Source organism: Equus asinus, chromosome 9 (genome assembly GCF_041296235.1).
Source record: "Equus asinus isolate D_3611 breed Donkey chromosome 9, EquAss-T2T_v2, whole genome shotgun sequence".
Classification (NCBI taxonomy): domain Eukaryota; kingdom Metazoa; phylum Chordata; class Mammalia; order Perissodactyla; family Equidae; genus Equus; species Equus asinus.
The window spans coordinates 63,213,634-63,239,360 of NC_091798.1; the positions used below are offsets into that span (position 1 = coordinate 63,213,634).

Sequence of the window (25,727 nt, forward strand, 5' to 3'; positions counted from 1 at the left end):
CACCAGTAGGTTTTGAAGCTCCCCAGGTGATTCCCATGTGCGGACAAGTTTGGGAACCGCTGATATAGAGGGGGAGGGCCCTCTTTCTATGAAAAAAATTAGGGGTATTCTAAGCTGAGCCTTACAATCATGCTGCTCAAAGTGGGGTCCCTGAGAGCTTGTTAGAAAACAGAACCTCAAGATCCACCCAGACCTACCGAATCAGGCTCTGCATTTAACAAGATGCTCAGGTGATTATAGACATAGCAAAGTTTGAGAAGCACTGCAAAGCAGTAGTTCTCAAAGTGTGGTCCCCAGATCAGTGTCACCTGAGAATGTGTTAGGGATGCAGATTCTCATCCCCACTCCAGACCTACTGAATCAGAAACTCTGGGAGTGGGGCCCTGTCAGCTGTGGTTTAACAAATCCACTAGGTGATTCTGTTGCACAGTGATGTTTGAGAACGACTGGCTCAAAATATGTTTGTTTTCTACAGTTGAGGAGGAATGGCACAGCAAGGGCATGGACTCAGGAACTCAGACTGCTAGGGAGCCAGGAATGACAAGAGTGTACAGTCTGTGTAGGAGAGAACTAAAAGAACTATAGACGTATAGAGAGAGAGAGACAGAGACACAGAGCGACAGAGACACAGATTTATTATAAGGAATTGGCTCATGCAGTTATAGAGGCTGACAAGTCCCAAGATGTGCAATGGGCAAGCTGGAGACCCAGAAGAGCTGCTGGAGTAGCTCCAGCGCAAAGACCAACAGGCCTGAGACCCAGGAAGAGAGGACGTTTCTCTTCTAGTATGAAGGCAGGACAAAAATGGGTTTTCCACCTCGAAGACATCAGGTAGGAGGAAGTCCCTCTTACTTGGGAGAGGATCAGCTTTTTGTCGTATTCAGGTCATCTGATTGGATGAGACCTACCCACATTAGGGAGAGCGATTTGCTTTACTCAGTCGATTGATTTAAGTATTAAACTCATCCAAAAATACCCTCACAGAAACACCCAGAATAATGTTTGACCAAATATCTGGGAACCCCATGGCCCAGTCAAGTTGACACGTGAAATTAACCATATATCCACTTAGAAAAATCTGACCTAGAGCGATGCCAGATCACTTCTATAGGACCTGGACTTTTCCTGGATTACTTTTTCTCCCAAAAAACTTGCCTTTCTGGTTGTTCACCAGAGCCAATCCTGATTGCTTCATTTACAGAGTCTGAGGGGCTTGAGGCCAACCTGAAGACACTTCCTTAGAGAATCATCATCTTCTATTGTCATCTGGAGGTCTGGTATCTGGAAAGGTGCCCCAAAACGCAGGACATTCATTTCTATCTGGCAGCACCTTCCCGTGCTCCCCTCCATGACTGGCCTGCTGCTTTGAGAAGCTTGGTACCTTAGAATGTAGAGGAAAGATGAGTGAGTCTGGAATCAGGAAACTTAAACCCCAGTTCTGCCTCTTATTAGCTTTGTTTCCTTAGACAAGTAACTTTTCAGTCTCTTCTTCTCCATCTGTGAAATGGGAATACCCACAGCCCTCATAAGTTTTTGTAAATCTTAAATTAGCACAAATCATCAAAGACTATACAAATGGCAATGCCGATTATTAAGTTTTAGTCATAAGAACTAAAAGAACATAAAAGAATCATCAACTTACCACTGTTTTAACATTAATAATCACTGTTTGGGATTGTAAACTTCGGTAGGGCAGAAACCAGACCATATAAGTGTGGATGCAGCTAGGCAGGCATCATCCACAGATGAGTGCTTCGTACCAACTTAGCTGATGATCAGGGAATAGTTTTCTAATCTTTTCCAATTGGCTTACAATCTCCTTGTTTATTGCATACTAAATATATCTTCTAGAAATAAGGTTGCTAGATTAAATTCAGGATGCCCAGTTAAATTTGAATTTCAGATAACCAATGAATACTTTTTTAGTATAAGTATGTCCCATGTAAATCATTTGCTGTTTTTCTGAAATTCAAATTTAACTAGACCTTCTGTATTTTTATTTGTTAAACCTGGCAACCCCATCCAGAAAGGCAGTTGGCAAAATTTTATGTTAAAATTAAACGTTAACATTTTCTTAGGTGATGAATATTTAAAATATACCATGTGAAAAATATCATATTTAAGAGTTTCTAATGGTTCATATGATTGTTTGACATTTAAAAATGATTTACTTAAAAAGCTAATGGACCTAAGTATATGTTTTAGTCTTGTTAGTTTCATCCGTAAGATGAAGATAATATTTAACATACAGGGTGGTTTCAAAGTTTACATGTGAGAAAGTTCTTTGTAAGTAGACCCCCCCCCCAAAAGTCTCAATGGAGCATGGACTTTGCTGTCTGATGTATCTGCTATTGAGTCCCAGTTGCGATTTATCGCTATGTGACCTTGGAAAAGCTACTTAACTTGTCTATGCCTCATTTTGTCATCCATAATATCACGATAATAATAAAACCCACCCCATAGGACTTTTTGTGAGAAGGAAAAGAGAAAATGCATATATAGTGCTTAGTGCATGATAAAGCACTTCGTAAGTGTGAGATGTGATTAAAAATCTAGAAAGGGTCCCTTTCTAGAAAGTCACCAAAGCATGGTAATGGGAAATTATGGCCTAACTCCAAGTATAAACTCCTCCTCTATCTGAGTGTCCTTAAAATAGAGAACGTTTTGCTCCCGTGCCATCAGGTGCTCATGCCATGTTGTTGAAGGAATGGATGAATACACGAGTGAGGCTCGAATGCCAATACTCTTCCTGAATACCGAGAATGGTGACTCTCGTCGTGCTCTGAATAAGTCATTAGAGGATTTCGTGCAAATGCAACAAGCCCTTGAAGATTCAAATCAGTTCAGATCATTCTTGTTTTAACTTCATAAAGAGCATTAACATCATAATCAGGAAAAATACAGCAAGTTTTAAAATTGCTGCTTTAATCTTAGAAATCAGCCTGGTGGGGCAATAATAGCAGATATGCAGCCATGTTTCTTATTACTACAAAGCCTTCGGTGTGCTCCTTCTGCAGAAAGAAACCTAAAGAAATCATTAAGCATGGTCTACTTTCATTCTTTCACATGTGGCTGTCCAGTTTTCCCAACACGATCTATTGAAGAGACTTTCCTTTCTCCATTGCATGTTCTTAGCTCCTTTGTTAAAGATTAACTGTCCATAGATGTGTGGCTTTATTTCTGGGCTTTCACTTCTATTCCATTGATCTGTGTGTCTGTTTTCATGCCAGTATCATGCTGTTTTGATTACCATAGCTTTGTAGTATATTTTGAAGTCGGGGATTATGATGCCTCCAGCTTTGTTCTTTTTTCTCAGGATTGCTTTACCTATTCAGGGTCTTTTGTTGCTCCATATAAATTTTAGGATTCTTTGTTTCTATTTATGTGAAGAATGTCATTGGGATTCTGATTGGGATTGCACTGACTCTGTGGATTGCTTTAGGTAATATGGACATTTTAACTATATTTATTCTTCCAATCCATGAGCATGGAATATCTTTCCATTCTTTATGTCTTCTTTGGTTTCTTTCAATAATGTCTTATAGTTTTCAGTGTATAGGTCTTTCACCTCCTTGGTAAAATTTATTCCTAGATATTTTATTCTTTTGTTGCGATTGTGAATGGGATTATGTTCTTGAGTTCTCTTTCTGCTAGTTTGTTATTAGAGTACAGAAATGCAACCGATTTTTGTAAGTTGATTTTGTACCCTGCAACTTTGCTATAGTTGCTGATTATTTCTAATAGTGTTCTGGTGGATTCTTTAGGCTTTTCTATATTTAGGATCATATCGTCTGCAAACAGCAAGAGTTTCACTTCTTCCTTTTCAATCTGGATACCTTTTCTTCCTGCCTAATTGCTCTGACGAAAACCTCCAGTACCATGTTGAATAGGAGTGGAAAAAGTGGGAACCCTCGTCTTGTTCCTGTCCTCAGAGGGATGGCTTTCAGTTTTTCCCCATTTAGTATGATGCTAGCTGTGGGTTTGTCATACATGGCCTTTATGATGTTGAGGTACTTTGCTTCTATACCCATTTTATCGAGAGTTTTTATCATAAATGGATGTTGGATCTTGTCAAATGGTTTCTCTGCATCTATTGAGATGATCATGTGATTTTTTTTTTGGAGGAAGATTAGCCCTGAGCTAACATCCGTGTCCATCTTCCTCTACTTTATATGTGGGACACTTACCACAGCGTGGTGCACCAAGCAGTGCCACATCCGCACCCGGGATCCAAACTGGCAAACCCTGGATGGCCAAAGAGGAACGTGCGCACTTAACCGCTGCACCACCTGGCCAGCCCCCGATCATGTGATTTTTATTCCTCACATTGTTTGCTTTTTTTTTAAAGATTGGCACCCGAGCTAACATCTGTTGCCAATCTTCTTTGTTTTCCCTCTTCTACTTCTTCCCAAAGCCCCCCAGTACATACTTATGTATTCTAGATGTGAGTGCCTCTGGTTGTGCTATGTGGGATGCCACCTCAGCATGACTTGATGAGTGGTGCCATGTCCATGCCTGGGATCTGAACTGGTGGAACCTGGCGCCACCAAAGCGGAGTGTGTGAACTTAACCACTCAGCCATGGGGCCGGCCCATCCTCATTTTGTTAATGTGGTGTGTCACATTGATTGATTTGTGGCTATTGAACCATCCCTGCATCCCTGGTATAAATCCCACTTGATCATGGTGTATGATTCTTTTAATGTATAGCTGTATTCAGTTTGCCAATATTTTGTTGAGGATTTTTGCATCAGTGTTCATCAGCGATATTGCCCTGTAATTTTCCTTCTTTGTGTTGTCCTTGTCTGGTTTTGGTCTCTGGGTGATGTTAGCCTCATAGAATGAGTTAGGAAGCAATCTATCTTCTTCAATCTTATGGAATAGTTTGAGAAGCATAGGAATTAAATCTTCTTTGCATTTTTGACATAGACCATTATGTTACACCACACATAAAAGTTAACTCAAAATGGATTAAAGACTTGAATGTAAGACCTGAAACCATAAAACTCCTAGGAGAAAATATAAGCAGTACACTATTTGACATCAGTCTTAACTGAAACTTTTCGAAAACCATGTCTACTCAGCCATGGGAAGCAAAAAATAAACAAATGGGACCACATCAGACTAAAGAGCTTCTGCAAGGCAAAGAAACCATGAACAAAGTGAAAAGACAACCCACCAACTGGGAGAAAATATTTGCAAATCATATATCCTACAAGGAGTTGATTTCCAAAATATATAAAGAACTCATACAACTCAATAACAACAACAACAAACAACAACCTGATCAAAAAGTGGGATATGAACAGACATTTTTCCAAAGAAGATACACAGATGGCCAACAGGCACAAGAAAAGATGTTCAACATTACTAATTATTAGGGAAATGCAAATCAAAACTACAATGACATATCACCTTACAACTGTTAGAATGGCTATAACCAAGATTAAAAATAACAAATGTTGAAGAGGATGTGGAGAAAAGGGAACCCTCATACACTACTGGTGGGAATGCAAACTGGTTCAGCCACTATGGAAAACAGTATGGCGATTTCTCAAAAAATTAAAAAGAGAAATACCATCTGATCCAGCTATCCCCCTGCTGGGTATTTATCCAAAGAACTTGAAATAAACAATTGAAAGAGATTTACACACCCCTATGTTCATTGCAACATTATTCACAATAGTCAAGATGTGGAAGCAACTCAAGTGCCCATCAACTGACGAATGGATAAAGAACATGTGGTATACATATACAATGGAATACTACTCAGCCATAAAAAATGACAAAATCATTCCATTTGCAACAACATGGATGGACCCTGAGAGTATTATGTCAAGTGAAATAAGCCAGTCAAAGACAAATACCACATGATTTCACTCATATGTGGAACATAAACAAACTCATGGATAGAGTACAGATTAGGGTTTACCAGAGGAGAAGGGGGTTGCGGGTGGATGAAAGGGGTAAAGGGGTACACATGTATGGTGATGGATAAAATTAGACTATTGGTGGTGAGCACAATGCAGTCGATGCAGAAACTGATAAATAATAATGTCCACTTGAAATTACACAATGTTATAAACCATTATGACCTCAATAAAATAACTGACAAAAAAAAGAAATCATTAAGCACGAGAAGTTCAACGGTTAGGTCAGGATCTCAGACAGACGGGCTGTACTCAGTGAGGCATTAGGGACTGTTATGGGCTTGTCCATCTCCCATGGGGGTTGTAGGGTCGGGGGAAGAGCAAAGATTACAAGTTAAAGGCCACACATCTTTTTTTCATTGGATCAGAGAAGCCTATTGTGTTGCTCTTGTTGTGCTGGAAAGTTCTAGGTTCCTCAGTGGCTGATGAGTATTTATATTAAAGGCATGGCCAAGGAATATATTCTCCTGAATCATCCCTCTAGAATGACTCAAGTTTTCCTGATGCTTCATGAAGACAAGGAGTAATTAGATCACAGTCCACCTATTTTTCTCACAACATTCAAGCTTATTTGATTAACTAGATGATCAGAGGCCATTTATTCCAGTAACTGTATTGTCTCTCATTAATCCTGTGATCTTAAATCTCGAATTTTAAAAAGTAAATCTCACTACTTGGGTGTAGAGGTATGCTTTATTGGATGAATTGCCACGTTTATAAAATGGAGCTTTTTTTTTTAAAAAAAGGGTTAAATTGATAGAATTAAGACAAAAAAGGGAGTTATCCTTTCTAACTCCTTCTCTCTGGCCAGCTCTGCTGAGGTTGGCCTCGTGCCTTCTCATGTCCCATCTCCCCGCCCACTCACATTTCTTTGAACAGCTGTGCCAGGGCTTCATACAGAGAAGGCTTTATGCCACACGGCCCTTTCAGACGTCACATCTAAATCATCTTCATTAGCCTTGAAAACTTGGATCCGTAGCAGGGTTCCTGGCACCCCAAACAGCGGAAGCCCTGTGTGTGAGCTTGAGGCATGAAGCCACAGAGGCAATGGCACCCTCTGGTTGAAATGCGTTTTCAACAACTTGTGTGCCATTGAGCTGTGGCTCTCTACTCCTTTCAGGGAAGGGAAACTTCAAAATATCTCAGTTATAGGAGATTTACAGAATATGTGGAACAGAGGGAATCATGCATCATTTAGAAGTTTTTCTGTGCTAAATGTGGTCATATTTTCTAATGTACATATCAGAACCCTTGACTATATTTGTTGAAGTAAAGGGACAGAATATCTAAAATTAGGATTATCCCGGAAAAGCCTATTTATATATATGGTAAACAAGTCTCTCAGGAGTTTCTTGACCAGTGATCTTTCTTTGCTTCAGGTTCAGCTGAGAAATCAGTTCTCTCTGATCTTTTCCCTGTGTGCTCTCAATTTTTCTAGTCTCTCTTCAGTGTTTTATGTTAATAAAGGTTCTTTTTTTCCCTGAATTATTTGCCCATCACCCAGGCCACAGGGAGAAACATCAAGATGTCAGCATCCTTCATGCTCCCAGGAACCACACCAGTTGAAAACCTCATGTTTTCTTTCTTTATAAAGATTTTATTTTTCTCCCCAAAGCCCCCCGGTACATAGTTGTATATTCTTAGTTGTGGGTCCTTCTGGTTGTGCTATGTGGGACACTGCCTCAGCATGGCTTGATGAGCGGTGCCATGTCCATATCCAGGAGCCGAACCAGTGGAACCCTGGGCCACCAAAGTGGAGCGTACGAACTCAACCACTCAGCCACGGGCCGGCCCACCTCATATGTTTTCTAAACATAAATGTGGCTAATTTGAGCAGACTATAGTCCACGAAAAGTGCCATCTAATTCCTGAATCAGCTGTCTGCCCTTCATTCAATGCTAATTCTACCTGCACCCTAAACGTGTTCTTACTTTAGAATGATAACAGCAATCATAATAGTGATGACAACAACTATTTAGCCAGAGTTTACTAAGTGCCATGCCAGGGATTTATGAACTCATTTAAATATCCACATAGCTTCCTTTAAACTCTTCCTGGGAGTTTTGAAGCTTCCCTGAGGACACTATTTTTTAAAATTTAGAAGGAAACCTTGTTTTATAATTAGAGGCAATATTTGGGATCACAGGAGAAAAAAAAAAATCAGAAACTATGGATAACCAAGACACAAGAAAATGTGGAAAGCACCCACAATCTCTTGCTCACCAGCATTCACCAGCAGAGGCCCAAGGGGAAGCAGTGTTCCTCCAGGGCAGAAGCTATGAGGAGGGGCCCTCCCTTGCCGTGGGAGTTCAGAGGTACCAGTGACCGCTCTGCTTCCCAGCTTTGCTCAGTGAAATTTGAAATCTTTGCCTTTCAGCTTAATCCTCCATCCCCTGCACTCATTCTGACCCCACACATACCTGGAAAAGTTAGGAAGAGGGGGTGGGGTGCAAGATATCTACAAAGAGATATTTCGGTACAGCAGACTGAAATATGGCTGTGCTGGGTTGCTGGGGAGTGCGTCTTGAAGCCGTGTTGCATAGCAGCCATACTGCTTTTACTCAGGGCGTGTGTTTAAGAAATGTACACAATCGATGCTGACAGAGACTGTGGAGGGTCAAAAATCCTCCTAAGGTAACCCTTGACATTGGCTTGTGGTTAACCCTGCCAGGGAGAGAAGCTTTACAGCAGGTTGTGCCCGGATAGAGTGCCCAGCTAATGGATAAGGGGCCAGCCCTGGGGGCAGGAACCGGCAGAGAAAGGGGCCAAAGACAATGGCTCTTACGTCGTGGGCTTGCCCGGGGCTGGTTCCCTCAGGACCCAAGCAGCAGCAAACTCGGCTTGCTCTCTTTGTCTTTATTGAATTAGAAGGAAGTGAAGGAAGCCTGTAGGATTGTAAGTGAGGGAAACGCGAGTGACTTTTAAAAGCTTGCAATATCAAACTTTCCCATTGGAATTGAGCCAACCCAGGGCAGATGTGTCAAACGGCTGTTTTTGGCTGTCTTGTTCGCTCACTCCAGGAAGTGGGGGGAGCAGGAAGGGGGCACAGAAAGATCAAAATATAATCAGTAATGTTGCATTCAGTCCTGGGATGGGAGACCTACAGGTAAATGGAGCCCCATTTATGGCTGAGAACAGTCTGGGAAAACAAAAGCAAAACCAGAAAACCAAACAACTCTCTGCTCAGGAATGAGCGAGGAAGGAGGCGAACTTAGTGGAAAGTCAGGGCTGCCTAGAGGCATAACAAATAACCACAGGCTGGAAAAGTACAGTGGAGGGGGAATGTGTGCTCGGCAGATTCCTCAGCAGGGCTCAGGGTGATTTTCCTTGGCATCCTATCAATTATGTTACTGTTGCCTCTTTGAATTTAATCATCTCGTGCTCTAAGTAAGCACACTCTCCATATTTTCACAAACCCAGAGTGGGTAGAACCTAAGACTAACAGGAGGCCCAGAAACCATATAGGAAAAGGTTGACAGATTGGAATGATTAAGAAGTCAAAACTTGTACTTGGCAAAATCAGCTCACATGAACAAATTTAAAAGTCAAATGAGGACTGTGGGAAAATATTTGCAACACACTTAAGAGACAAAGAGTTAACATCCATCATAGCTAAAACGTTCCTATGAAACCATATAAAAGACCAAAGGGAAAAAAATGGGCAAGTGATAAGAAGATGCAATCTAGAGAAGAAAATTACAAATGGTCAATAACATTTGAAAAATGCCCAAACTCACTAACAGAGAAATTCAAATTAAAACAAAAGAGTTAATTTTTTTGGTTAAGTTGGCAAAATTTAACAACATTTTGATGACATATAGTGTTTGTAAGAGGATAAGGAGATAAAACTCTTTATATTCTGTTAATGGATGTGTAAATTGATATGACATTTTGAAAGATAATTTGGCAGAGTTTATCAAATTTAAAATAAACACATTTTACAACCAAGCAGTCCCACTTACAAGATTCTATTTTAGAAAAGCTCTGATTCTAGAGGGAAAGATGTGTGTGTGTGTATACACATTGCAACATTATTGAAACAGCAAAAAGCTGTTTCCATCAATGGGGAATGGACAAATAACTCACAGAACATCCATCCCAAGAATATTATGGGAACACCAGAAAGATGTGGTAGACCTAAACATTCTGACATAGTAATATGTTAAATGAAAAAAGACTCAGAGAGAGAGAGATATACATATTTTTTATTTTATATATATTTATATTTATTTATAATATTTATAAATATAGATAGACGTATATACATATATATACATATGTAATATAGTATATACATGCATATATAGACATATATAGCATAATCCCATTTTTGTGGAAATGAAAGCTAATATCTATATGTCTATGTTTGTATATACACTAAAAAGAGCATATGCACAGAAAACACACACACAGTCCAAACTGATAAAAGTGGTTAAATGTCAGGGAATGAAGCAATAACTAACAGAAAATTGTTTTTTATTTGTTATATTTCTGTGTTGTTTGAATTTGTTGCTACAGTATCTATTATTTTTACAGTTAAAAAGCATAGTGAAAGGATGTAAACAGATAAACACATGCAATCACATTACTCTCCTATTGTAAGCACCAAGGGAATTTAGCATAAGAGTATGGCGTGCAGAATGGAACCCTTTCTGGCTCCTTCAAGATTCCTCGCTAGTGGTAATGGGTGACTTTGGAGGCAGTTGAAAACTGAGAACAGAAGGAGGTAGACACCCTCTCCCCAGGCATTTCAGCAGAACCTATGAAGCAGCATTCACCACACTCCCACCCCAAGGTGTATAAAAAAAAATGTCACCTTCTTTAGAATTCCCCTCTCATTAGAGTCCTTGAGAGGATTCAGTGAGGTAATTTGTATAGTATTTGAAAAGTGGTTGGCACACAGTAGGTGATATGCAGGTTTTATTATTATTGAATCAGTAAGTATCCCTCTCTAGCTCACCTCCCAATGTGGAAGGAGGTGAAATTCTACTCACGTCTGCTTTTCTAAAGGCAGAGGTCTTCCAAGACTTTCCTAGTGAAATGTGGGCAGATGACATCATGGGAAGACTGGCATTTCCTTCCTCCTGGATGGTTGCAGGTGGGACCTACAGACCAACCATGGAGTGCTGAAGCATGGGGAAGGGTCTTAGAGGCACAGGAGGGTATTGAATGGCCAAAGGGCAAGGATCACTCCCCTGGTTTCCCATGGAATCAAGTCAAGGGTGGCAGAGATTCTTAGGTTTCCCATAAACCTGGACCAACTGCAGAAGGGGACACAAGGGCCCACTGGTCATTCCATGGAATTTCCAATTGAAGCAACAAATAGTTGGGTAAAAAGGTACAAGGTGAGAGGGAGAAAATAGCACTGACCCAGTGGGATCCCCAACACAATGGGGACCAGCTGGGCCCCTGATTGCTTATGATGGAGCTTGACACTGGCTATCATGGATGAAGAGCTTGGCAAGTGTTGACATGAGCTGCTGGATGCCCTAGTTCTGCCTAGGAGTTGCCATTCTAATAAGTAGCAGATTCCCCTTCTTCTGCAGCTTTGCAGTAAAGGGTTAAAACTAGATGTTGGACAGCAGGGAAAGATCCTTGAGATAAGAGTATTCTGGGGTTGAAATGATAAACTAGAATTTGCATAGCTTAATTGGACTAAAAATATCACTGTACTGGACTAAGTTTAAACTTAGAGAATGAGGAAAAGAATGAGAAAAAGAAGGAATTGGCACCAGGCTGGTTTTGCAGTGTGCGTCTATGTACTGTAGAGGAGGCCTTGAAAAAAAAAGGAGTCAAGGTTTTGGGACCAAGAAAGTATATGTAGTTATGAGAATGAAGCAGGCGTTCTGCTTGCACAGATTTCCCTTCTTCCTGTCTGCCACGCTTTATTCCCCCTCTTTGCTCCTGAGGAAACATTTCCCTCCCCGTTTCAGGGAGTTGTAAAGATTGAAGGGGTCCAAGAGAAAAGAAATCAGCTGACCTTCACGGTAAAAACTCAGGAGCGTTTTTTGTTACTGTTGTCAGTTTGTTTGTTTTTAAGTACTATACCTTTAAAATATGCTGGAAAGAGCACTGGAAAGGAAATTCAGGAGATCTAAGAGACCTGGACAGATAGCTTCACATCTCTCGAGCTCAGTGTTTTCATCTATGAAGTCTGGCCTTTGGCAGCACTCGATGGCCTCTAAGATTTCCTCCAGTACTTATATTACGGTTTTTCCTTTATTTCATAGACCTGAAAGGGACCTTGGCTGGCATCTAGTCAAGACCCCTACCCTATGTAAGAATATTCTATGGGACAACCCAAGAGATGTATTGGATTTTATGAATGTTTTTATGCCTTGGTATAAGTTGGTAATTTTTTGAAATATAAATTATCTAGATCAAAACAGTGATTTCCTCCAGCTGTGTTACCTAGAATGCAGTCCCATCCCTTAGTGTATGACTACAGCATTTGTCCATTGAAGGACTCTGACCTGGAGTCACAGGTTGAGTTTCCCAAAAGTTCCCTGAAGAGGAATGTCATGACCAAAGAGCATTGACATGCTTCAGCAGAGACCAGGGATGCTCAGGATAAATGCTATTAGGGTTAGGTTATGCTAGTGGCAGCAAGACACATACCCCTAAATCTTAGGGGCTCACCAACCGCAAAAGTTTACTTCTTGCTCATGTGAAGTCGTGTGGGTCAGCAGGGCTCTCTGCCTTCTAGTGACTCAGGGGTCCAGATTCCCTCCATCTTGTGCTGCCAACAGTTCAACATGGGACTCCAAGTTCATCCTGTCAGGAGAGGAGATGGATGGAGAAGGCACACTGACAGTTAAGAATCTAGGAGCAGAAGCACCATATCACTTCTGCTGTCATTCCTGTCTTCCAGAACTCAGTCATATGACCCCAAGCCAACTGAAAGGACCCTGGAAAATGTAGGAGAGTGCATGGATAATCAGTGAGCACTGGTCATCTCTAGATGAATTGATAATGCAACCACGGACAAAGTCACCAAGTGGGGAACTGTTAAGGGTGACCAAAAGCCTTGGTTTTTAACCTGTGGCTTCTTTATAAATTATTTATTTTTCTTCTCAAAAAATAATTTTAGCCTAGGAAAACTGAGGCAACTTGCTAGGAAGTAGGTGATGTGTTGCCTTTAAGTGGCTGCATCCCACTGTTGATTCATAATAAACTTTAAGTCAACTAAAATCCTCATATAATTGTTCAGAGGAACTGCTGCCTTCATATCCCTTAATTGTGCTGTTCACTTTGCTTTAAACCTAAATGCAGGACTTTATATTTATTCTATTAAGTGTCATCCTGTTATTTTCAGATACTTCCTTCAGCCTTCTGAATTTCTTACTCTGTCATTTATTGTAAAAGCTATTTCTTCAGAATTTGCATCCTACACCAATTTGATGAGTGTGTCTTCTGTGTCTACATCCAAGTTCTTGAAAAAATAGGCCAAGGGCAGAGCCCTCAAGTCGAACACCAGAGACCTCCCTTGAGAGGCATCGCGATTCATTAATAAACACACTGGACTCATTTGTTCCACTAGCTTCAGATCCTCCTTACCATATACTATCAACCAGTTCACATGTCTTCAATTTCTCAAAGGTTTCTTAAAATTTCATAACACGCCTGGATGGAAACTGAACTCATTATCTTCCTTGCTTGACCCACTCCTACTCCTCAACAGTCTACTGGTTGATGGCACCACCATCCACCCACTCTGGGCTGGGAGCAATCCCAGATCCTCCCTCTCCCTTAGCTCCCTCAGAAGTAAACTGGTGGAAAGCAGCACAGTGCTGCCACGACTGAACTGGGGTTGCGTCCTGCTAATGCCTGGGCAACTCTCTGAGCTTGTCTCCGTGTCTCTGGTCTCTTCACCTTCATTAGAATTCTTTCAAAACTGCAAGTCATATCGTGTTACATCCTTGAATAAAATCCACCCAAACTCTCCAGTGTAAGGATAATATTAAAAATATTTAGGCAACAACCAAAGAGAAGGCCAGCAGGGCTACTCCAGACGACAAGCTGCTCACTTTCTATTCTCGGATGTCAAATGTTTTGAGGTGGCACCCTCCCACCCCCTCCACTCCCATCCAGGGGTTCCAGCAGACCCCACATTTGCATCTCAATACTCTATTCCTCCTTTCTCCCTCCCCTCAAATCTCCTTCTCCAACTCAGAAAAGGCCTTGTCTCCTCTGAGGCTGGAAAGCTGCTCTTACCTCATCATGCATTCTGCCCCACTCCCTGGTTTTTGGTAGAAACTGGCCAGTCTTTCAGGCTTCACTCTATTGAGTCAGAGCCAAAGTTTTAGAACTCAAAAATAAATAAATAAATACAACAAAAGCTAACCCCCAACTTCCCTTCCCCCCAAACGCCAGACTCTTCGAAATGAAAGCTTTCAAGGCTTTCTTTTTACCTTCTCAGCCAGAAATTTGACTCTCTTCTGGCTGGATTCTTTGGTATCTTTTCTTCTCTGGAGCAATCAGCCTTAGTCTCTAGCTCTGGTTAAATGGGCAAAGAGCCACAAGGTAAAAAAGATTTTCTGAGAAAGAAAAAGACTTCTTGTAGTATTTCAAAATATTATCCCAATTCTTTGTTGATCTGTCCACCTACCCTACTAAATTCAGCTCCACGTGAGTAAGGACCAATGTTTGATTGACCTCTGTTTTCCCAGTGCCTGGGACGTATTAGACGCTCATTAAATGCTTATTGACCGAATGATTAAACCAATGAACAAAGATAGACCATGTCAATGGTATTTTGCTAACCCATCAGTGTGCTAATTTTATAAAAAAGGAAATGGAATGATTGGACTTAGTTCCTCTGTTGTTGCTTGGCTCAAACTGCAGAAATAGGAAAATGTATTGATTCTTTTGAACAGAATTTCAGAAACCACATGGATTTTAAGACCACATCTGTGGCAATCAATTTTTGTAGGAAAAAAAGGGATGTGTGCGTAGAGGAAGAGAAAATTTAATAACATATTTGCAGATAATGCATAATTTGTGTGTACTGGCGATGCATAATTCCTCAAATAGAAAAGATGCACTTTGTTGCATCTTTTCTATTTGAAGAGTCCACCTTTGTGGATGTTTTCTTTTATTATCATTTAACTAATTCAATTTTATAAAAATAAATCAGTGCTTTTGTCTGCATCCTTCTTTACAAAGCCTGTGCAGCTTATTGGACTCCCTACCCCAGAAGTGGATCTTAAAAATGGGTATATTAACATAACAAAAAATAAAATATTTCCCAGGTGCTAAATATTAGACCCTCTTAACTGTTTCTAAAAGGATTTTTTTCTCCTTTATATGGTTTCCTCCTTCCTTTACATGACATTTCAAAATAAATTATCCTTGACCTTGTGTGGTCATTAACAAATTTCAATCGCTTAGTGCCATTGATTGGTGTCCACAGCTGGTGCCACGTCTATGGAATGTGGGTGAAAGCGATCATGGCTGTGCTCGAAGAAGAGGTATTACAAAGAGGAGGTAAGTAGGTGAGTTCTGGATCCAGAAAACCTGGTTTGAATTACTGCTCTACAACTCGCTCTGAGGGAATTATATATTATTCAGAATATGATTGGAATATTTTATAAAATTACACCAAATTGAAGGTTACACCAAATCTATTGATTAAGCAAGTAACTCGCTACTTGGATCCCTTGATCTCACTGAAACAAGAGCTGGGTGGGAAAGTGGATGTGAGAATAGCCTAGGGCACTAGCGGTCCAGATGGCCAGGGCTGACCCAGCTAACCTGGCCTGCTGGGGTGCTGCCCGCCTCCTTCCTTCCACTCGCTGTGTGCTTTCTTCAAGAAGGCACAACCTTTGCAGCCAGAAGCCCACGCTGAGCCCCCGAGTGGTTATGTTTCCCAGAGAGATGGGCTCACAGGCTCTTCAGGTCTATGCATGGGTCAGGAAGCCTTTTGTTCCCCAGCCTCCAAGTACTGGATTCTCACACAACCAGACAAGTTATGAAAAGTAGAGGAGAAGAAGATTTTCTTAATGCATCACATGGCTACTATATTAGCTGTGTGCGAACAACTAAATATAGTGGGTTTTCTTTATCTCCTGCTTTCATTTTTATACCCAGTTCTTGAAAAGACATTTTACTCATTCTTAGTTCAGAAAAAATTAGGCCCACTTTGCAGCTCAGCTGTTTTTAATTATGTTACTCCACCCACTCTCTGTGTTTTTCTGGGCACTCATTTACCCACTAAGGATTTATAAGGCAGCCCTCTGCTCTTTCTCAGCCACTGCGGTCACACTGCCTCCACACACCTAATCTGTTCCCCAGGGAGCTGCTGGTTCTGAATCAGAGACTGTGCCAAGTAGACTATGAGAGTCCCTCTTCCTTCCCACTCTCTACTCCCAAACATTTGTTGGTACATGAATATCAGCCCACAGATGCTATTTTGCAAGAATCATTATGTTTCTTCATATCTTTAAATCTGCCCTGGGTCCCCCTTCCTCAAGGCTGGAAGGGAACATAATTTCAGTCATTATCGGGACTCTCCACCTTCAAGGCCTGTGCAAAGGAACTTATGTATTGCCCAAGCACAGGTTGGCCCCTCTGGCTGCGGTCCATGGTCCTTGCTAGTTACTGCTGAGGTGTCTTGTTACAGTCCAATAGGGGCCATCAGCCCCAGCAGCCACCCTCAGGGCACTGGAATCTTGGGTGAAGCTTGGCTCCCAGTATCCAGGGCCAGCCTTCCTAGGTGCCCTCTACAGCTGTCCTTGGGGTCTCTTCCCTTCCTCAGGCTTCTGCCAGGGAGCAGTGTGTGATCCCTAACATTAGAGGGACTCTCTCACCTTCGTCTCCTTTCACCATCTTGGGAAATCTCTCCTGAGAGGAAGTCACCATTTTTATTCTCTTTCCTCTCTGGGACACCTGGCATAATTTTTTTAGAGGGTTTAAGCTTCCACAAAAGACAGGAAAGGGCTTTGACATAAAATTTTCTTTCCTGCAAAGTCCCTAATGCAAGCAGAGTATTAGAATGCTTGTAATGAGAGGATGGAAAAATACCAAATTATTTGCTAAAACTTTATCCTGTTTCATCTTTTTTAAATGATTAAAGTCTAGTTAAGAGAACCACCTGGGGAAGACCTGGAAGACAGGAGAAAGGCAGGTGTGACACAAAGACATCTGTAGAAGGGCCTAGGGGAGAGGGATGGCTGTAATGGGCCTGTGGACGGGGATGGTCATTGCTACAGCATGTGTGCGATTTCCCACAATTCTCCCACAGTGATGTCCCGAAGAGGCATTTGGACTCTAATTCTATGTTGCTCCCCTAGCAGTTCTTCATTTGTACCTTTCTTGTTTTCACATCTCTTTTTTATTCATTGCATTTTTCTTCTTTTCTTTCCTCAACATAATTTCAAATTGTGCTCACAGGTACAACATGACCACCGTAGAGTTAGATATTCTTTGTCAAGGTAGCCAGATACCATGAGGGCCTGATTGCTGGGTGGTTACCCACTGGGCCAACTTAATAACGAAAATAGCCCACAATCCAATCATTGTCATATTCAGATGACCAGATCAGATCTAATGTGATCTGAAGGTTGAGCAATCCCCCTGCAAGTGTTTGAGCTTGTTTAATGCATAACAGTCTCCTCAATTATGGAGTCAAAAGCAACATTAGCTTTGTGCTACAACCTGAGCTTCTCATGCTTTTTGCATAATTGACATCTTCTTGCCTTCTTTCAACTCGTGGTAAATGTGGATTTCTGGGCCACTGTTTTCCATTTCACTTATTTTACACATTTATGCCTATTAAATATTTATAAATATTTAAGCTTGTGAAAGCTGTTTATTGTATTTCTATTATCCACCTTTGTTGTAGAACATCTGCTTTCTTTCATGTGCTCAATACAAAAAAAGTATTTGAGTGAAACAAATGTGCCATAAGCTTATACGATTTTGCAGGACATGATTTCCTGTGTCATTTTTCCATCACAAATTGCGTTTTACTTCTTTCCTCCACGTATTTTTATTCCATAGAACAGAGGTCATCACACTACTTCCCATGGACCAAATCTAGGCCATGGCTTAGTTTTGTAAATAACGTTTGTGGGAATACAGCCATGCCCATTCTTTTAAGTATCATCTATGGCTGCTTTCACACTACAATGTCAGAGCTGAGTAGTCATGATGGAGACCATACAACATGCAAAGCCTGAAACATTACTACCTAGATCTTCACACAAAAAGTTCACTGACCTAGCTATAGAACAATAACCAAAAATACTGTGTCATAGAATGCTAAAGTTTCAAAGCTAGGAAGGATATTAGTCCAAGAGTTTTATTTTACAGGAGATAAAATAGGCCTATGCAAGAGTCAACTTTACTGAATGTTTCTTACGTGCCAAGTACTGTGCCTTAGCAAATGTCTCATTTAGTGCTCACAACCATTATTATTATTTCTAATTTTTATAGGTGAGTAAATTAGGACACAAGAGCTTAAACAACTTGCTCATGGTCACATAGCTATTATAATAAATGGAGATGGGGGAATTGTGCCCAGGGAGTGGGACTTCAGGGTCTAAGAACAGAACCATTGCACCATTCACTCTCTAAGTGAAAGAATTTTCTGTAATTCCCATAGAAAGTATCAGAACTAAGGCTAGTGTCTGGTTTCCTGTTCTCCCATGCTATTTATTAAAAACAAATATTTTTATAGACCTTTGTATTCTGTGACCAGGGAAGAAGAAGGCCTTCTTCACATGTCTTTCCCGAGTCTTGACTGAAACTATACTGACCATTGGCTCCGGGATAGGACATCTGTTCTAGCATGCCTGGCTCCAGTTTCTTCCTAGGTGAGTCACACAGCTATGGCTCCGTTTCTTGGAAACTTACTTGGGGCTTGACTTAACCCCTTAAAAGTCTGTGTAAAGTGGAAATGGACCACTCATTAGAGGCCCCTCTGTTCCCACAAGAAAATGGGACTCTTCCTCCTCAAGTCAACCTGTTACGGCTTAGCCATCCCTGTGTTCAAAAATTAGAACAGAAACCACTATTTGGGGTTATAAAATTCACAAATAATACTTCCAATAAGAACAACTTGGGGCAACATGCTGCAAGAATTATTGATGCAGCATAAAATTAAGGCTTTGTTGATTACCTTAATGCCTGTGGCTTTATGATTGTTGACGTCCTATATGGTCAGGACCCCAGGGCCTCAACACCTATGGCCTAGTCCCACTGCCTTAGAAACATATACCTCTCACTCTTTAGTCAATCTTACCTTTATGTTTTAATTCCTTAGTATTTGGAATTTGGTTCTCTCCTCAGGTTTCTGATATTGTCTTTCCTAAGCATTTTCTGCTGAAATGAAGGCCTTCTCAGCGCCTAAACCCAGGCTGCTATGCTACTATAGAAAGTCCCACAACTGGTCAGACTGTTGTCTCCATAAAAGGATGGCCATCATCTTCAGCTGCGCTCTTGAAATGGAACTGCCTGGCAAGCTTCTATGTTTCCCTGGTCAGTTCGTATTCCCATTTCCACCTCAAAATTCTCCCCAAACTTCTGTCTTTCTCACTTACCTCACCAGATTGGAACTCTCCAAGTCTCCTCAGCCATCTTCTCTCATGTTCCTGTCCTGTTTCACTCCTTACATTTGATAGGAAGCCCCTCCGCCCATGAAAGGTCAGTCGTTCCATAGGTTTTCTCCATCACATCCTATATCAACATCTCAGGGAACTTTCACTGCCCATTTCCCCATCTTCAGATTGGCTTAAAAGTCAGGTCAGCTAAGCAGCAGCCTAGCATGCCAATTCATAAGGGGTGAAAAAACATCCCCGGAATAAATTATTGTGGAAATATAGTACCAGTTAATTCAGGTTTTGATGTGTAATCATAAGGGATAAATTGGTCCCCCTCCTACTGAATAGAAATTAAATCCAAACAAAATAAAACAAATAACAAACAAGCAAATTCCCCTCCATCTCTGATCTGTCACAAATGAGTTTTTGTGATCTTTCACATCACAGGATGCAACCCAGTGTTGCCACGAACACTGAAATCAGCCAGCTGACAACTGTTTGGAGTCAGCTGAAATCCTTAAGTCTGATACAGTGGTGAAGCATAAATGTATGTTTGACTAATTTGAAATCAATGATATATGAACCACCAAAGAGAGAGCAAGAAAGAAAGTGAGAGCTGAGCAAATAACAATGTAAATATTATGAACAATTCTCCCTGCCAGTCTCCTCACTGCTCATATGACCTACAATAGTGTTGTCAGGGAGGAGAAAAATGAATCCCCGGAGTGTGTCCAACGCCCATCTTCATTATCTCATTCTTCATCACACAGACACTGAACTCATCATTATTGTCAGCATCAGTCATCATGGTGAGTCACCATTATTACCATCAGAGCCAAGCAAAAATATTCGGGACTCATGGTGAGTATCCAGCATCATTGTTTTCCTTTTTTTTTTTTTTTTTTAATGCTTCTATTCTCCTTATCTTGCTATCTCATAATTTAAAATACTGTACAGTTGTATTTTGCATGTATACACTTTATTATATCCTTTACAATATTGTGTATTTTGCACACATATATACATACATATTGCCATGTAGGAGCATATATACCAAACTACATATACTCTACTCTATATTCAACTTAAGGAATTCTCAAGAATTACTTGGAGAAAACATTATTATCACTTTGCTCTTTGACTTTACAACCCAACCCCTTCATAAGCCACAACCAACTATAATATAGAGAATAATGTTGTTCCCTAGGAAAGAGTGACTTACTTTATTACCTAATAAATACACTTAAGGATGTTACTTGATTTAAAAAATCACAACAGAAAACAAGAGCTAGAGAATAAGTGGGACACTTTTCGCCAACATGAAATCCAGCAAAAAGAACTTTAAAATATGTTTTGAGCAAAACCTGTAGCTAATGTGTTCAAGTTACTTCCATCCTTAGAGAGTTAGAATGACCAAATAACCGGTTTTTAGTATAAAAACTCTGAAATGTAAGACCAATTCAACTAAGTTAAATGCTATATAATATTTAGTGCCTAAAACAGATGTCTTTTTTTGAATTGGAATTTTATGAAAAGTAAAGCATGTCATTTCTTTTACATTAAAGGTCTGTTTTTCCCTGTCCCCATCAAAGAAATATTAGCCATATATTTAAAGAATAGCACCTTGTTGGGAATTCAAATTATTAGCCTAAATCAGTTTGGGTTTACCTCCTTCTTCCATGTTATCTTCAGGCATTTACTCTAAATTAGATGTTTCCATTATACTCAAGCCTTTCCTGTGGTAAAACCAAAGAAAACTAAAAAGCAAATAAAAACCCTCCTTTGACACCATGTCTTCTCCAGCCAGTGTCATATCATCTCACTATCCTAGCCAAACTTCTTTAAATTAGCTAGAGTTGTTTGCAATTTTGAAACCTGACTGAGTCAGCCTTCTAAGTGGTCTTCTTGGTTTAATTTCTATTCCAATCCATTCTCCAAACCATAAGTAGAATAACTTTCCTAAAATATAGATCTCATAGATCTCATCATAGCACTCTCAATCTTCTAGAAATCCTTCTATTGCTCTCTATTCCTCTTAGAATAACATCTTAATTCTGTAACTTGGTTTATAAGGTTCTCCACCACCTGGTGCCTACCTACGTCACCACTCTCTTACTCACCCTTTATCTCTCAGTTTAAATGTCTCTTCACTTCCACTTGGAGTGCTAGCCCAGCAAGCTTTCCCTGTTTGATTCCTCAACTGTACCATGCTTGCTCTCATTTTGAAAGTAACCCAGGATGTTTCCTCTGTCTGGGATTCTCTTCTTTCCTTATTTTTCAGGGCTAACTCTTACTCACCCTTTATCTCTCAGCTTAAATGTCTCTTCTCCATCATCGTCTTCGTTAGGATTCCCTGCCACATGCTGTCATTGCATCTCCCTCCCATAACAGTCACCACACCTGTAATAACTGATTTAATGCCTATACATACAGTCCATGAAGATGAAGCCCATGTCTGCCTGTCTTCTTTACCCCTGTATCTCCAGGACCTCGTACAGTGCCTGGCAGGCGGAATGCACTTAATAGATATTTGTAAAATACAGAAATACTACTATGTTCTAATAATATAAAGGTTCCTTTTTGGAATATTATAGATAAACATTTTAAGTTCTTGATCACTTCTTCACTCCAGGAGTATCTCAGTTGTCATTATCTTTCTAGAAGAAAAATGTTTTGCAATCCTAGAATGTGGAATGTTTAACAAAATAAGACTCTGCCATGAGTGGAGAATGTATATTCAATAGTCGGTCAACAACAACAAAAAAATCACTATTACTCCTAATTTTAAAAATGGAGATGTAGGAAGAGAAGATTTTGAGCTTGACTCTCTTATATATTTTTTCCCCAAATCATATATTAAAAATGAGTAAAAAACTAAAAAAAATAAAATATTAAAAATATTAGAAAATCATTTAAGAGACTTCATATACTATATAGGTGTTGGAGAGACACTGATATATACTTTATCCATCTAAAAGCCATGAAAGAAAATAGAGACATATTTGATTATATAAAAGTTTTGAATCCTGTATAGAAACAAACATAAGTCATAAACAAACTCATAAAGTCATAAACAAAGTCAGTAAACAAATAAAAGATCAAGAAAAATATTCACAATATATAATCCAGATAAAAATTTAGTATATCTAATTGTATTAGTTACCTAATTCTGCAAAATAAATGACCCCAAAGCTTAGCAATTTAAAACAAGATACATTTATTACTCACAGTTTCTGTTGGTCAGGAATCCAAGTGCAAATTAACTGGGTGCTCTGCTTTAGTGTCCCTCACAAGGCTGCAATCAAGATGTCAGCCAGGCTGCAGTCTCATGTGAAAGCATGAATAGGGAAGGATATGCTTCTAAGCTCACACGAATGTTTGCAGAATTCATTTCTTTGAAGACTGCCGGAATAAGGGCCTTAGTTTCTTATGGGGTGTTGGCTAGAGGTTGCCTCAGTTCCTTGCCAGGTGGCCCTTTCCATCAGAATAAGCATATGGGAAGAACCATGGAGAGAATATCAGTAAAACGGTAGTCATGGTCTTTTGTAACCTAATCACACAAGTGATATCCCATCACTTTTGCTGTATACTAATCTGTAGAAGCAAGTCACAACATCCAGCCCATACTTAGTGGAGGGGATGACACAGGGGTATCAATACCAGCATGTGAGGTCACTGGGAGCCATTTTGGAAGGCTGTCTACCACAGTTATACACAAATTGCTTTTACAAATTGGTTAGAAAAAAACAACCCAATATAAATGTGAGCAAAGGCTAGGAATAGGCAATTCACATAAGAGCAAATCCAAACGATCACTTTACATATGAAGAGATTCTCATCCTCTACAGTAGTCATGGAAATGCAAACTAAAGTGGCGATGAGAGGATCACATTAACTCTCAGATAAGACTCTAATTCATAAGGATGAAGAGATGACACTTTCATACATGCATTGTTAATGGAAATATGAGTTTTACAGCCTTTTCGGGAAGTAATTTGTGAATATGAATTAAAATTAGAAATATACATTCTCTTTGACTTAGAAATCTAACCTATCAAATTAAAATCAAGAATACACACACACACACACACACATTCTTACTGTAGTATTGTCTCAGTGCAAAAAAACTGCAAACAAAATGGATAGCCATGAACAGGGAAATAGTAAAATCAAGTGTGGCATGTGTACAGGTAGTATTATGCAGACATAAAAAAGAACGAATTAGAGGAAGAGAAGGCATACCCCAAAAAACGGAAGGAAGAGAAAGAAAAGAGAGAAAAAATGGCAAATAAAGACGGCACAAAAAAGTAGAACTATGAGAACAAGCATGCATTTATATAAAATTGTATTTATTATGGCTATGTGAATAAAGAAAATAGATAAAATAATTTTTGATAGATTAACTCTGTATTAAGTGACTTGGAGGAATTTCATATCAAATATAAATATAAATCATATATTTATAACATGAGCCTACTTTGAAAATCAATCAATAACATAAGGTACACCCGTGATCACATGTGTATAAAAAAAGATACGGGAAAATACACAGCAAGTTTTGAACACTGATTACCTGGTTGAGTTTGTTAGAGAGAATGGTAGAAGAAGAGGATGAGGAAGGAGCTCTGCAAAAAAAAAAAACAAAAAACAAACTTTTATTTACATATAAAACTGAATATGATAAAAAAGCAGGTATAATTTTATCCCATTTATGTAACAAGATAAATATATATGTATATTCACACACGAAGTATGAGAAAGAGTCACCACAATGTTCCTAGTGGTTGTCTCAAGATTGAGAGTCCAAGTAATTTTTCATTCTTATAGTTTTATATATTGACTTAATTTTTTAAAAGATTCTGAATTATTTATATAAGTTGAGTGAAATGAAATACATTTATAGATATATACTTACATACATATGGATACACACACATAAATGTTACATATAAATATGTGCCTATATAATCTATTATATAATCTATTGTAAGCTATGACTGTGAAATGAGCCTGAAATGGTAGACAAGCTTTCTATAGGCAAGAGAGGAGGAAGGGGCATTTTATGTAAAAGTGTAAAGAGAGACACTGAGTCAAAAAAGCAAAAAGTCACATGGAGGGAAAACAAGAGGCCTGAGTTGATTGGCTCATAGGGAATGGGTAAGACAGTAGTAAAATTCTAAATGTAGGCTGGAACCAGATTGTGAAGGACTTTAAAGATGGTTCAGACTTTATCTAGTCAGCAGTGGGCAGCAACATTTGAACATAAGATGACATGACAAAAATTATGGAAGATGAATCTGATCCTGGCAGAATGGTGAAGAGGGGCCTGGAGACAGGGAGAGCATTACTAAGGTTAATTATATAGACAAGGCATGAGGCAGTCAGGGCCGGAAGTGGGTTGTGTTGGGGACAGAAAGGGACACACTGAGTATTGCACAAGATGGCTCAATGATGGGGTTCCTGGCATGGAGATTTTGAGGAATAAAGTATCTACAAACAGCAATTATACCAACACACTGCCGTTGTCCTTCTGCTTGTGTCACAGAAGATGTGCTAACATTTCTGAAATGGCTAAGAATAGCACATTGCATATACACAGATCTTAAGCATTAATCAAGGATTTATACGTTTATTGTCCAGCTCTTATCTTTACAACAATCTAGTAAGAAGTGGAAAGAAGAGGTGGTGTCCCCCTTTCTCAGATGAAGAAGATAAAGCTTCGAAAGGTTCAGAAAACTGCCCAACCTTACATAGTTCAATGTTACCCTAAAGATTTGACTATAATCTGCTTTTTGAGTTGGGCTTCAACCTTCACCTTTGGAAATCCTTCATGGTTTCCAGCATTTCTGACAATATTTGCAATCAATGATAATATGAACCACCAGGGTACAATCAATTCTACTCAGTGGAATGACAATAAAACTAACAGGGCACTGTAGTTGAGTTTATTATTAATAACTGAATATTCATTTTCAAACATAGGGAAACATTCCAGAAATAAAGTGAAAATCTACCTATGTGCTTTACATGTTGAAATTCTAGTAGTTAGTAAGATTCTGCAATTACTCATGATGACTGTGAAAACTGTTAATTTTATGTAGAATAATTTTAAGTTGGTTTCTAAAAATACTCGAAGCATTTTCCTAAAGCAGTACATAAAGCTTCAGTTTGTGGCATTGTTTCAATAAAATTATGTCTTCTGGTAGGTGATAAAAGAAGATAAGTCTTTACCTTAGTAAATTACTAGTAGAGAGAAA

The 25,727-nt window shown here is 39.6% G+C and overlaps 2 long non-coding RNA genes across 4 annotated transcripts in view; one reads left to right on the forward strand and one right to left on the reverse strand.

The window, feature by feature from the left end:
- Positions 1 to 3: 3 nt before the first annotated feature.
- The window catches only part of LOC123289833 (uncharacterized), a 117,700-nt gene continuing 91,976 nt past the window's right edge, over positions 4 to 25,727 (reverse strand). Inside the window, exons 6-8 of one of the 3 annotated variants that reach the window (XR_011505901.1) lie at positions 24,044 to 24,095; positions 22,699 to 22,944; positions 4 to 1,381 (exon numbers count right to left, since the gene is read on the reverse strand). This is a non-coding gene — a long non-coding RNA (uncharacterized lncRNA). The remainder of the gene's footprint in view (positions 1,382 to 22,698; positions 22,945 to 24,043; positions 24,096 to 25,727) is intronic. The other 2 variants (XR_011505903.1, XR_011505910.1) reach the window with 2 other exon arrangements.
- On the forward strand, positions 15,324 to 20,347 carry LOC139046197 (uncharacterized). Its single transcript, XR_011505911.1, has 4 exons — positions 15,324 to 15,415; positions 18,630 to 18,744; positions 19,220 to 19,408; positions 20,241 to 20,347. It is a non-coding gene; the product is annotated as an uncharacterized lncRNA (long non-coding RNA).